This window comes from Poromitra crassiceps (genome assembly GCF_964638095.1).
Source record: "Poromitra crassiceps genome assembly, chromosome: 4".
NCBI classification, from domain to species: domain Eukaryota; kingdom Metazoa; phylum Chordata; class Actinopteri; order Beryciformes; family Melamphaidae; genus Poromitra; species Poromitra crassiceps.
In genome coordinates, this window is record NC_139626.1 from 33,200,323 (window position 1) to 33,214,190 (window position 13,868).

The window sequence follows — 13,868 nt, forward strand, 5'->3', positions numbered from 1 at the left end:
TGGGACGATATGCTTATCTCATGATACGATTCGATACACGATATGGGTTCATGATGAATCAATGTGACTCAATGTGAATCAAAGTGACTATGTGCAGAATTATGTTTATTTCTGAGCCAAAAATCTTTCTAGCAATGGCATAATGGCTGCCAGAATGTAAACAATTGAAAAATGTCATTACAAAGTGACAATCATAATATTTTTGATGGAAAGCTTGTCAAATGTGATGCTCATGCATCTTTTGTAATTACAGCAGAATGAAATGTAGTTAATATCGCGATTCATTTGTCTGTCCCACGATAGGTATAGTCACATGTTTGTATCGCGATAGGCCAATGTTGAATTTGGTGTCCCATATAATGACTACTGATCAAAGTAGTTGTATTTGTCCACATCATCATCACCATCATCATCCTCTTGTCATAAGGTTTACTCGACTATTTTCTGAGCTCCTTATACAGCATAGAATCATACATAAGCGGGCAAATAGCGTAAATGCTCGGCTGATGAGATCATGTCTATTACAGTCTAATAACAGCCCCCAGGCAGCACAATCTCATTGGAAAAACTCACCTCTCCACAGCCATGTCCTGCAACAGCTGATCCTCTCCACGGCTCAGTGCCTCCCAATGTTGTGTGAATAGAGTTTGTGAGAACAGATGACTCAGCAAGTCGCCCTCCTCAGCTCACTTCCTGATCCAGGGCCTGTCCTGAAACTGTTTGAACGCAGCCTAAACATCAGAATCAACAGCGACCGGTTACACTTTGTGTGAAGTGTAATAAAACCCAAACTCTGCAAAGGGCTTCAAGGCTTCAAGGCGAGTGACACTGTAACCTGTGCTGTGTGCGTCTGGATATGGCAAAGAGAAACAGAGCTCCTGGTTAATGTTTACTGATAATATTGACTGCTGGAGCCAAAGGAGAGGCCTGGTGATAAGGTACGCATACAACAGTGTTCTCTCTCTTTACTGATGTGGTCTTGATTTAAAAAAAACTGTTCTGGTATGAAGTTGACTCAGTTATGCAGAGAAAGGCATGCAACATTCAGATCAGTGAGTGACCATATCATATAGATAGATAGATAGATAGATGGTGATGTGTTCATGTGACCTTATATGAAATGAGTCAAAAAGAAATGTCAATATTGAACATTTATTAAAATCTAAACTTATTACCATGTTGCTCCTGAGTAACATCTAATCCAACACTGTTCTGTTTCAATGAAAACATTGTATGTGGAGGGAAAGTACAGTATAAATAATGCTAATGTAATTCTGCCATATTGGAATGGGAAAACCTTGTCAAAGCATGTCATATTCTTCCATTGGCACAGATTGGCACGTTTTGCAAAACAGTCTCCGCACTGAACCAGCAGAGGACGCCATTCTCTCTTTTTTCCCCCACTGGCAAGTTTCCACTGGAAAACACATGCATGCCATGCATACACCAAGCTGGAATTTATGTATATTTTCCATTAAGTTCAGCATGAAAGGAGCAGAGCGTTTGTTTCTCACATTTCTGATATACACAGCTAAATATCAAAATATCAAATATCAACAGGCTACAAAACTACTGCATCTGTAATGAGTCTCTCTGCCATTCAAGCACATATCTTAACTTGGCTTCCCCATCGTTTCATCCATGTCTCCGCTCAAAGCGTGGAGCTGCTTGCTCTTGGAGCAGCACAGTGTGGCTATAGTGAATCTGTGCTGAACCCCCCATGACGGCTCCATGGCTCTCTTTGTTTATCCAGTGTCCCAATTGAGGAAGTATCCTGGACATTTCTCATCCATCTCTGCTTGATGTCTCATTTGAAGAGATCTCTGATTCTAGAGGGGAGGAGAAGCATTTCCCTTGCTGGCTAAATGCCCCATGTCATAGCATGTCATTATCTGAAGGCTGGATGTTGTATTTATGGAGCGTGGAGTTGGTTCCCCTTCAGATGGGCTGCAGAGGCTGCACTCGGGAGCCCTGGTACTTTGGCTTCCCGCAGCAGCAGCAGTGGACGCACGACAGCATGATCAGGAAGAGAAACGTGGCTGGAAGGAGAGAAGAGGAGAGCGGATGGGACGGGTAGAAAATGGAGGGGTGGGGGTGGATAGGGATATTGGGCAGGTCAGAGAAGGGGAGGAAGAGAAACAGTTTTGTTACATATTTGCCAGAGGTGGGCACTCCAGTCAATCACAGTTTGAATTGCTTGAGACTTGACTTGATGAATGCAGAGAAGTATTGAGACTTGACTTTGACTTGTACTTTGATGACTTGAAAAGGTTTCTAAAGTCTTGACGTGAGACGATTTTTGTGTTTGTGTATGTATGAGATTTGTTCCAGTAGATGACTGAATCTAAATTATGTTTTCTGAATTTGTATGGGATGATTGAATTTATTGAAGTTGAAAGTGATTAAATCAAAGTCATGGTGCTCTTTACAAGGTTTTTACCCTTTTAAAACCACATTGCTTTGAAAAGTCCTATATTTTGTTTTCTTCAAGCTATTAAATTGATAGTGGACTCTTGATTTGTTCTGACGTTGACTTGGTAATCTACAAGACTTGGGACTTGACTTGAGACTGACTTGGGACACATGCAAAGTTGACTCGGTCAACACCTCTGATCTCTGGTCTAAAAACTCACCAAAAAACAAGATGAGCACAAAGAAGGCCCCCAGCTCCAGTGGGTTGGCTTGTGGGAGACCCTGCAGTTTGGTCCACACCTTCTGAAGGATGTCCATCATCTCGTCTTTCACCTCCATCCTGACTTCTAGATGCTGAGTGATGCAGATGCAGACAGACAGCTGGAAGAGGAAAAGTGAATGGGCTTTTAGTATAGGGATTTCGGTTAAATGCATGAAAACACACACACACACACACACACACACACACACACACACACACAAACAAACACACACACACACACACACACACACACACACACACACACACACACACACACACACACACACGAGACAGACACACACTGATGACCATCAGTGATGATGTCATCAGTGATGTCATCAGTCTGAGGCTCACGAGAGAGACTGAGGAGGCTCACGAGAGAGACTGAGGGAGAGGGAGAGAGAGAGGGAGAGAGACTGAGGGAGAGAGAAAAGAGGGAGAGGAGAGGGAGAGAGAGGGGGGGAGACCGAGGGAGAGAGAGAGGGAGACATTGTGCACGCACCAATAGGGAAGGCAAGGCCACACAGCGGCCGAGCTGCGGGCAAGGCCGCGCAGCGGCCGAGCTGCGAATGCAAGCTGCATGGCCAGCTTGGCAAGCGGCAGGCCTGGTATATAGCCTACATGCTACAGGAGGTAGGCTGGTATATGTAGGCTGGTATATAGCCTACATGCTAGAGGAGGTAGGCTGGTATATAGCCTACATGCTACAGGAGGTAGCCTGGTATATAGCCTACATGCTACAGGAGGTAGACAGGTATATAGTCTACATGCTACAGGAGGTAGCCTGGTATATAGCCTACATGCTACAGGAGGTAGGCTGGTATATAGCCTACATGCTACAGGAGGTAGTCTGTAGCATGTAGGCCTGGTATATAGCCTACATGCTACAGGAGGTAGGCCTGGTATATAGCCTACATGCTACAGGAGGTAGCCTGGTATATAGCCTACATGCTACAGGAGGTAGGCCTGGTACATGATACAGGAGGTAGCCTGGTATATAGCCTACATGCTACAGGAGGTAGCCTGGTATATAGCCTACATGCTACAGGAGGTAGGCCTGGTATATAGCCTACATGCTACAGGAGGTAGCCTGGTATATAGCCTACATGCTACAGGAGGTAGGCCTGGTATATAGCCTACATGCTACAGGAGGTAGCCTGGTATATAGCCTACATGCTACAGGAGGTAGGCCTGGTATATAGCCTACATGCTACAGGAGGTAGCCTGGTATATAGCCTACATGCTACAGGAGGTAGCCTGGTATATAGCCTACATGCTACAGGAGGTAGGCCTGGTATATAGCCTACATGCTACAGGAGGTAGGCCTGGTATATAGCCTACATGCTACAGGAGGTAGCCTGGTATATAGCCTACATGCTACAGGAGGTAGCCTGGTATATAGCCTACATGCTACAGGAGGTAGCCTGGTATATAGCCTACATGCTACAGGAGGTAGGCCTGGTATATAGCCTACATGCTACAGGAGGTAGCCTGGTATATAGCCTACATGCTACAGGAGGTAGGCCTGGTATATAGCCTACATGCTACAGGAGGTAGGCCTGGTATATAGCCTACATGCTACAGGAGGTAGCCTGGTATATAGCCTACATGCTACAGGAGGTAGCCTGGTATATACATGCTACAGGAGGTAGCCTGGTATATAGCCTACATGCTACAGGAGGTAGGCCTGGTATATAGCCTACATGCTACAGGAGGTAGCCTGGTATATAGCCTACATGCTACAGGAGGTAGACCTGGTATATAGCCTACATGCTACAGGAGGTAGGCCTGGTACATGCTACAGGAGGTAGGCCTGGTATATAGCCTACATGCTACAGGAGGTAGGCTGGTATATAGCCTACATGCTACAGGAGGTAGGCCTGGTATATAGCCTACATGCTACAGGAGGTAGGCCTGGTATATAGCCTACATGCTACAGGAGGTAGGCTGGTATATAGCCTACATGCTACAGGAGGTAGCCTGGTATATAGCCTACATGCTACAGGAGGTAGCCTGGTATATAGCCTACATACTACAGGAGGTAGGCCTGGTATATAGCCTACATGCTACAGGAGGTAGGCCTGGTATATAGCCTACATGCTACAGGAGGTAGGCCTGGTATATAGCCTACATGCTACAGGAGGTAGCCTGGTATATAGCCTACATGCTACAGGAGGTAGCCTGGTATATAGCCTACATGCTACAGGAGGTAGCCTGGTATATAGCCTACATGCTACAGGAGGTACATTACAGGCCTTGTATCCCAAACTCTGTTTTTTGAGCAGTCACTCATTATAGCAACACAGGATATCAGCACCTCTAATTAGCCCACTACTTTGCTTGCTCTGTGCGTGTGTGTGTGTGTGTGTGTGTGTGTGTGTGTGTGTGTGTGTGCGTGCGTGTGTGTGCGTGTGTGCGTGTGTGTGTGTGTGTGTGTGTGTGTGTGTGTGTGTATGTGTGTGTGTGTGTGTGTGTGTGTGTGTGTGTGTGTGTGTGTGCGTGCGTGCGTGTCTGTGTGTGTGTGAGAGAGAGAGTGTGTGTGTGTGTGTGTGTGTGTGTGTGTGTGTGTGTGTGTGCTTGTGGATAGCCCATGTGATTCCCTGCCAAAGCCTGGGTGTGTGTGGATACAGTAAAGGAGCTGTGGTTTCATCCTAAACTATTTCAGGCCTGCTGGCATCTGAAGAGCGAAGCCTGTCATCAGGGCTGGGCTGCATGCACCAGCTCTGTGTGGGCCAGCTGGGTAGTGTGTGTGTGTGTGTGTGTGTGTGTGTGTGTGTGTGTGTGTGTGTGTGTGTGTGTGTGAGAGAGAGAGAGTGTGTGTGTGTGTGTGTGTGTGTGTGTGTGTGTGTGTGTGTGTGTGAGAGAGAGAGAGTGTGTGTGTGTGTGTGTGTGTGTGTGTGTGTGTGTGTGTGTGTGTGTGTGTGTGTGTGTGTGTGTGTGTGTGTGAGAGAGAGTGTGTGTGTGTGTGTGTGGGGGGGGGGGTCCCTTGCCTGCATCTCTATACCTGCATGCTTCAGAGAGTAGAAACCAATTTGGTTGGTGGTTTGTATCTGGTTTCCAGACCTACCCTAACCCTAACCCTACCAAGCTTATTTCATGCTATTTTCTAGTCAAATGATCTCACTGCAGCGGCAGATAATGTTGCCGGTTCCTCGTCTCTCTGTTAGTCAAAGTGCAGGTTTCACAAAAAGAGAAGTGAAGTGCGTGCGTGCGTGTGTGTGTGTGTGTGTGTGTGTGTGTGTGTGTGTGTGTGTGTGTGAGAGTGAGAGAGAGAGCATGCACGGACAGACACGTATGCATCATGTGTGTAGCACTGTATATGCGACTGAATGCCTGTCTGGTCTCAACCACCTGCTGGTCTGAGGACTGCCAGTGGCCGACCTCTGCTGCTGCTGAGATGAGATTCCTCTCTTGCTTTGTGCTCCCAGATCAGGTTTCACAAGTGGCCCAGACCAAAGCACGCTGCTGCAATCTCATTAAGAGGAGAATATCTCCTTTGTGTTGAGTCTCTGGCTCTGGCCGAGTCGCATAAATACGTTTGTCTCACTGACCTCACTAGGTTTGCTTTGGTTGTTTTGTCCTGTGCTGAACTGCTTCACTAAAGATTTGATGAAGATCAAATCAATCGACTGTAAATGCTGTTAAGCTACTATTGCTTCTATAATAACTATAATGCTTGTTCTTCTCAAGCAAAGAGCCTCATGTCTCCTGGTCTTTAAAGAGCCTCATGTCTCCTGGTCTTTCTGTACAATAACAATGATCAAAGAAGCCATAAAGGATCAAAATGGCATTGAGTATAAGAGTGTAATGTGACTGTAGAAAGCATAATGTCATCACACACATCAAATAGAGAAGAGACTCTTACCTATATATACTGAATGTGTTTCCACTTGTGCTTCTTAAAACCATCCACACAGTCTCCTTCTCCTCTTGTCCCTCCTCTTGTTTTGTTTGGTTGTTGTTTGCGGTGCCTGATCCTCTGTTGTTTTGTTTGGTTGTTGTTTGCGGTGCCTGATCCTCTGTTGTTTTGTTTGGTTGTTGTTTGCGGTGCCTGATCGTCTCTGGCTGCTCCGCTCAGCCTGACAGAAGAGACCCAGCGAAGGAGAGACCCTTTCTACTGTGTTTTGTCTGGTGCGTGTTCACTTTCTCTCACTCCAACTAACTCCTGTGTGAGTTGCTGCACCTCCTCCTTCTCCTCTTTCAGCCTTCAGCCTACCCTCTCTCCTTCCAGGCTACACCCCCTTCTCCCCCATCAACTCTTTCACTGCCTCTCTCCCCCCTCACCCTGTCCTCTCTCTCTCTCTCTCTCTCTCTCTCTCTCTCTCACACACACACACACACACACACACACACACACACACACACACACACACACACACACACACACACACACACACAAAAACACACACACACACACACACACACACACACACGCACACACACACACACAGTGCTAATAACTAGGCGTCAATTCTTTTTTTGTCTTCCGTCACCGTGGAGACGAAGCTCCTACAGAAAAGGAGCAGGGGGTGGTGTGTGTGTGTGTGTGTGTGTGTGTGTGTGTGTGGGGGGGGGGGGGGGGGGGGGGGGGGGGAGAGTGGGTGTGGGTGTGTGGGTGAGTCGACATCTGGTGGTCCTCCAGCTGACACCCATATTTCTCACGCGTACGGATCTATGCATTTGCTGTGGATTCCATTGTGATGTCATGAAGTTACCATTGCGTTCTCCTCCATATTCCTCAGATAGGAAGTGTGTGAGGCCTCTCAACATGTCCTCATACCGAAAACAACAGAATAAGTCCATTTCAAATGACGACATGGCGTAGTAGGAACTCACGTGGGACACGGTTCATTTGAAACACATCACGTCGGTTCATCTGATAAACAGCTTAAGCTGGGAACGTGCTCCAACGTCAGCCTCGACTTGGACCGTTCCAGATGGCAGCTAGACCTGCTGTATATACGTCAACTTGACGAAGAGGTCACAGGGAAGCCCCCAGCAAAATGACTCAATTGTGTGGTTTCAATATAGCCCCTTTTAGATTGGCCAAAAAGGCCACTAATATCCTAATATCCTATATCCTAATACCTAACACTAATATCCACAAACTACTTGCTTTTTCTTCGGTCTAAATTTTGGACAGAACTTCTTCTTCTTCTTCTCCTCTCGATTTAATGTATTTGCTGCCCCTTTTCCAGTGCGATGGTACACGCCTGGCTTTTCCAGTGTGCTGGTACATGCCTGGCTTTTCCAGTGTGATGGTACGTGCCTGGCTTTTCCAGTGTGATGGTACGCGCCTGGCTTTTCCAGTGTGATGGTACGCGCCTGGCTTTTCCAGTGTGATGGTACGCGCCTGGCTTTTCCAGTGTGATGGTACATGCCTGGCTTTTCCAGTGTGATGGTACGCGCCTGGCTTTTCCAGTGTGATGGTACATGCCTACCCCCAAACCACTCACACCCCCAAACCACTCCCCCTAGCCCAAACCCCTTTCCCTCAGTCTCTCTCGTGACTTTGTGTGTGTGTGTGTGTGAGAGAGTGAATTTATGACATCGCTGATGATGTCATCAGTGTGATTTATGACATCATTGATGATGTCATCAGTGGGATTTATGACATCACTGATGATGTCATCAGCGGGACAGACTGAGCTCCCATTTATATACTGATGATATATATATAGATATAAATAGATAGATAGATAGATAGATAGATAGATAGATAGATAGATAGGTAGATAGATAGATAGATAGATAGATAGATAGATAGATAGATAGATAGATAGATGACCATTACAGAGCATGTGTGTGAGTATAGGTTTAGGATATTATCCTAAACCTAGACCATATCTGATATGGTGAGAGGTGTGGTGAGCACAATGTTGGAAATCAGAGAGAAATCCATCCTTACAAACTGTGGGCCAGAGATTTGGGGGAAATGATGGAAAGCCTCTTTTTAGCCGTCTTTTCTGTGTTCTCCTTTATGTGAATGTCACACTTCATTATGCGCCTAACGGCTGTTTCCCTTGTGTGTGTGTGTGTGTGTGTGTGTGTGTGGAAGGATGACTTTTATGTAACTGTCAAAAAAAAGAGGAACTTGCACAAAAATTAGATCTGTTATTGAAGGCGATGGTACACTGTAGCAGTGTGTGTGTGGTGTGTGTGTGTGTGTACCTGTCAGGCCACTCTGCGGGCCTCCCAGTAGTGTTGGAGTCATGCCCAGCTCAGCCGATCCTCTTCACCTGCTCATCCAGCTTCACCATCGCCTCCACCAGCACGCGGGGAGCAGTCCTGCACCCCCTTCCTCCACACACACACCACCTCCAACTGCTCCTTCCTACTCCCAAGGCTCCTATAGAAATGGTTTTCATTTGGAAGTCCCTTAGTAAATTGTACCAGGAATAATTACATTTCATTATTGCTTCATTTATTAGGGCTTGGCTCAATGGGAGAACAGAATAACACTGACTATATCATGGCTGTTTGATCATACTGGTCATAGTTCACTCCCAACTCCTATCAACATTGATCACGAGTGTACTGTATGTATATGCATATGTATGTATATATATATATATATATATATATACCGGTATATACTGTATATATATATATATATATATGTATATATATATACACACACACACACACACACACACACACACACACACACACACACACACACACACACACACACACACACACACATATAATCTCCTGCTTTAAGGGGTGAATGTGATTACACCCCAGAGTTGGATCTTATTGGGCTGAGCTACAGTCATGTTATAAAATCTCAGTCTGCCCCCTAGTGGTCTAAGTAACATGTAACATCGCTTTTCAGCTGGGTTTGTTTCGATAATATTAGTTTTAGGTCAACAGATAGGATAACCGCTTTTACTGTATGCATAGTTTATCATTAAATAACCATAATTTAAATAAAGTTCACCGAATATGATAATCTTGCTGCAGGGCACCTACTTATTTTTGCTTTTTGGAATAAAATGGACTTCTTTCTCACACAAGAAACCACTTTAATTTTGTAATGTGCACGTTTCCTACCACTTACTGCAGTCTCATATAACAATACCGGAGGCGTTATATCAATGCTTTATTTACATGTTAAGTAGACTTTAGTTCAGTAATGAATGATATGAACCAATACCAGACTAATCTTTCATGCCACTATTAACTAATAGTACACGTTTAAAATGGATAAAAGCAAAGCGAATTAAATAGGTCTACTCTGACAATGACATGACATTCACATAGAGGAACTAAAACAAGTCATAGACATTATTATGAAACGCACACACACACACAAATAAATAGACAAGTCATATTTCATATTAGCTATTATAATTATGCAAAAAATGAGGCATCAAACATTTTCAAGTGCAATTATGTTACAGTACAGAAACCTTGTGAGCCTTCACAAGACTGATAGCAAGCTCTGGTTTGGCATTGTTTCCTCTACCGGAACACATTTTCCTCCTTACTGTCAACAGCTTGAATCATTCAATCAAATGCACTTTTCACACTACAGTTCAGGAGTTCAAGTGAACATCCACACAGCATCAACATTGATCACGAGTGTACTGTCGTCGGTGCCACGTACCAATCTTGGTCTTCAATTGTCGAGTTACTGAAGAATCCCATATAAAATACTGGCTATACTAGAATAACATTCATAATAACAAAGGTTTATATGTAGGAAGTTACCCCCAAAAAAGGCATAGGTATTGTATATTGTGGGGGGAAAGGTGCAATACGGCTGCAAGTTTGTTAGGTTGATAGTTTGGTAGGTGTTAAGACAAAGCCCTGGTTTGAAGCCTGATACAGTTCTAGTACAGTATATATATATATATGTATATGTCTGTCTAGCTATAATTAAAGAAAAATAGTCTGAACAATGAAAATACGCCCCATCACTGTAACATGTTCTTTTCCAAGGATCCACCTCCCAGTATGTTTTTTATGGATGGTTCAAGCTGGTCCATAGCTCTTAGTTTGGACTATTTCTCAAGCTGGTCCATAGCTCTTAGTTTGGACTATTTCTCAAGCTGGCCCATAGCTCTTAGTTTGGACTATTTCTCAAGCTGGCCCATAGCTCTTAGTTTGGACTATTTCTCAAGCTGGTCCATAGCTCTTAGTTTGGACTATTTCTCAAGCTGGCCCATAGCAATTAGTTTGGACTATTTCTCAAGCTGGTCCATAGCTATTAGTTTGGACTATTTCTCAAGCTGGCCCATAGCTCTTAGTTTGGACTATTTCTCAAACTGGTCCATAGCTCTTAGTTTGGACTATTTCTCAAGCTGGTCCATAGCTCTTAGTTTGGACTATTTCTCAAGCTGGCTCTTAGTTTGGACTATTTCTCAAGCTGGTCCATAGCTCTTAGTTTGGACTATCAAGCTGGTCCATAGCAATTAGTTTGGACTACCACACTGGCCCATAGCAATTAGTTTGGACTATTTCTTAAACTGGTCCATAGCTCTTAGTTTGGACTATTTCCTCAAGATGGCCCATAGCTCTTAGTTTGGGCTATTTCTCAAGATGGCCCATAGCTCTTAGTTTAGACTATTTCTCAAGCTGGCTCCTTAGCTCTTAGTTTGGACTATTTCTCAAGATGGTCCATAGCTTTTAGTTTGGACTATTTCTCAAGATGGCCCATAGCTCTTAGTTTGGACTATTTCTCAAGCTGGCTCCATAGCTCTTAGTTTGGACTATTTCTCAAGATGGCCCATAGCTCTTAGTTTGGACTATTTCTCAAGCTGGCACATATCTCTTAGTTTGGACTATTTCTCAAGCTGGTCCATAGCTCTTAGTTTGGACTATTTCTCAAGCTGGTCCATAGCTCTTAGTTTGGACTATTTCTCAAGCTGGCACATAGCTCTTAGTTTGGACTATTTCTCAAGATGGCCCATAGCTCTTAGTTTGGACTATTTCTCAAGCTGGCCCATAGCTCTTAGTTTGGACTATTTCTCAAGATGGCCCATAGCTCTTAGTTTGGACTATTTCTCAAGATGGCCCATAGCTCTTAGTTTGGACTATTTCTCAAGCTGGTCCATAGCTCTTAGTTTGGACTATTTCTCAAGCTGGTCCATAGCTCTTAGTTTGGACTATCAAGCTGGCCCATAGCTCTTAGTTTGGACTATTTCTCAAGCTGGTCCATAGCTCTTAGTTTGGACTATCAAGCTGGCCCATAGCAATTTGTTTGGACTATTTCTTAAACTGGCCCATAGCAATTAGTTTGGACTATTTCTCAAGCTGGCACATAGCTCTTAGTTTGGACTATTTCTCAAGATGGCCCATAGCTCTTAGTTTGGACTATTTCTCAAGCTGGCCCATAGCTCTTAGTTTGGACTATTTCTCAAGATGGCCCATAGCTCTTAGTTTGGACTATTTCTCAAGATGGCCCATAGCTCTTAGTTTGGACTATTTCTCAAGCTGGTCCATAGCTCTTAGTTTGGACTATTTCTCAAGCTGGTCCATAGCTCTTAGTTTGGACTATCAAGCTGGCCCATAGCTCTTAGTTTGGACTATTTCTCAAGCTGGTCCATAGCTCTTAGTTTGGACTATCAAGCTGGCCCATAGCAATTCGTTTGGACTATTTCTTAAACTGGCCCATAGCAATTAGTTTGGACTATTTCTCAAGCTGGTCCATAGCTCTTAGTTTGGACTATCAAGCTGGCCCATAGCAATTCGTTTGGACTATTTCTTAAACTGGCCCATAGCAATTAGTTTGGACTATTTCTTAAGCTGGCCCATAGCTCTTAGTGTGGACTATTTCTCAAGCTGGCACATAGCTCTTAGTTTGGACTATTTCCTCAAGATGGCCCATAGCTCTTAGTTTGGACTATTTCTCAAGCTGGCCCATAGCTCTAAATTTGGACTATTTCTCAAGCTGGCCCATGGCTCTTAGTTGGGACTATGTCTCAAGCTGGCACATAGCTCTTAGTTTGGACTATTTCTCAAGCTGGCACATAGCTCTTAGTTTGGACTATTTGTATCACAATCACAGTTATGCATGTTACATGTTGTTGTTTTTCCTTTCCTGGTTTGTTAGAGAAATGCTTCCCCCCTCCAACAAGCAAAAAATGCTTATACTGTATGTGGTATAAAAACATTCAAAAATATTACATTTTAGTTGAACTGACCAACACGTCTATTTCACAGCCTTTAGCAGTTTCAGATAGCGTATGGAGTGTTCATAATGCCCAGGGAAGGGAAAAGACGACAATATGTGGAGGACTGTGTTTAGCATCTTTTCACTATAACAGCAGTTATTTGCGTGATTAGTGGATTTATAATTACTACATAAACATGAGTCTGGATCCCTGTTACTTGATCTCCAATGGAATCTGAGCACAAAGCATGTACGCACAAGGGTTCAATCAGAGTCTTATGTCCCAACTGGGAGTATAAATTACAGTACTAAGGTCGCACGCACGCACACACACAGAGCAGTGCAAGATAGACGCAACGTCCTCCAGGCAAAAGGCTTATCACAAATTCAAAGTAGAACAATAATTTGTATAGCGATATACCGCTAAGAGAATTATTAGCATCTCAAGTTCTTTCTTGAGACACACAGAATGGAGGTGTAGCCTAATTGCACAATAGCTAGTAGTCCATTCTACTGAACTCCACAGGCCATATTGTTGTTGTCATATATGTCATTAGTACAATAGTGTGAAGCTAATGGAGGCATGTTTTGCTTTTTGGTCAGTTGAATCCAAACTGCTGCTGTTCTAGCTTAACGTGACAGCTGTGCTTTATGCAGCAAGAAACAGCTGATAACTAAGGTGTTTATATGTCTTAGGTGTCTTAGGTAATGTTAGGCAGACATTGGAGACAGTACTGAGTATGACAATATATAAGTGGGTGAGGAGAAACCTAAATATAGTTCACAAACAGACTCATTCATGTTTTATACATACAGGATGACTTAATTCCACTGAGTTAAATTAAAATGAGCTTCATGCAAATCAGATTTGTCTGTATGCCGGAAGGTTTCAATTATGGATGAAAAGTTTGCCTTCTAATCTGACCCCAAGTTTGACCTGGACTTTACGTTTAATTTATTTTTACTTTTTTTCCTGCCCCCCCTGCCTTTTTTCTCCCCAATTGTACTTGGCCAATTTCCTCCTGCTGCCCCGGTCGCTGCTCCACCCTCTGCTGATCTGGGGAGAGCCGTAGA

At 44.0% G+C, this 13,868-nt stretch overlaps 2 long non-coding RNA genes across 2 annotated transcripts in view; both read right to left on the minus strand.

The window, feature by feature from the left end:
• The window catches only part of LOC310775336, a 1,440-nt gene extending 666 nt beyond the window's left edge, over positions 1-774 (minus strand). Inside the window, exon 1 of the long non-coding RNA XR_014552653.1 lies at positions 574-774. This is a non-coding gene — a long non-coding RNA (uncharacterized lncRNA). The remainder of the gene's footprint in view (positions 1-573) is intronic.
• Positions 775-1,184: 410 nt separating this feature from the next.
• Positions 1,185-6,816, minus strand: LOC310775967. Its single transcript, XR_014552683.1, has 3 exons — positions 6,540-6,816; positions 2,634-2,793; positions 1,185-2,039 (listed from the first exon to the last, which is right to left on the minus strand). It is a non-coding gene; the product is annotated as an uncharacterized lncRNA (long non-coding RNA).
• Between the last annotated feature and the right edge of the window lie 7,052 nt (positions 6,817-13,868).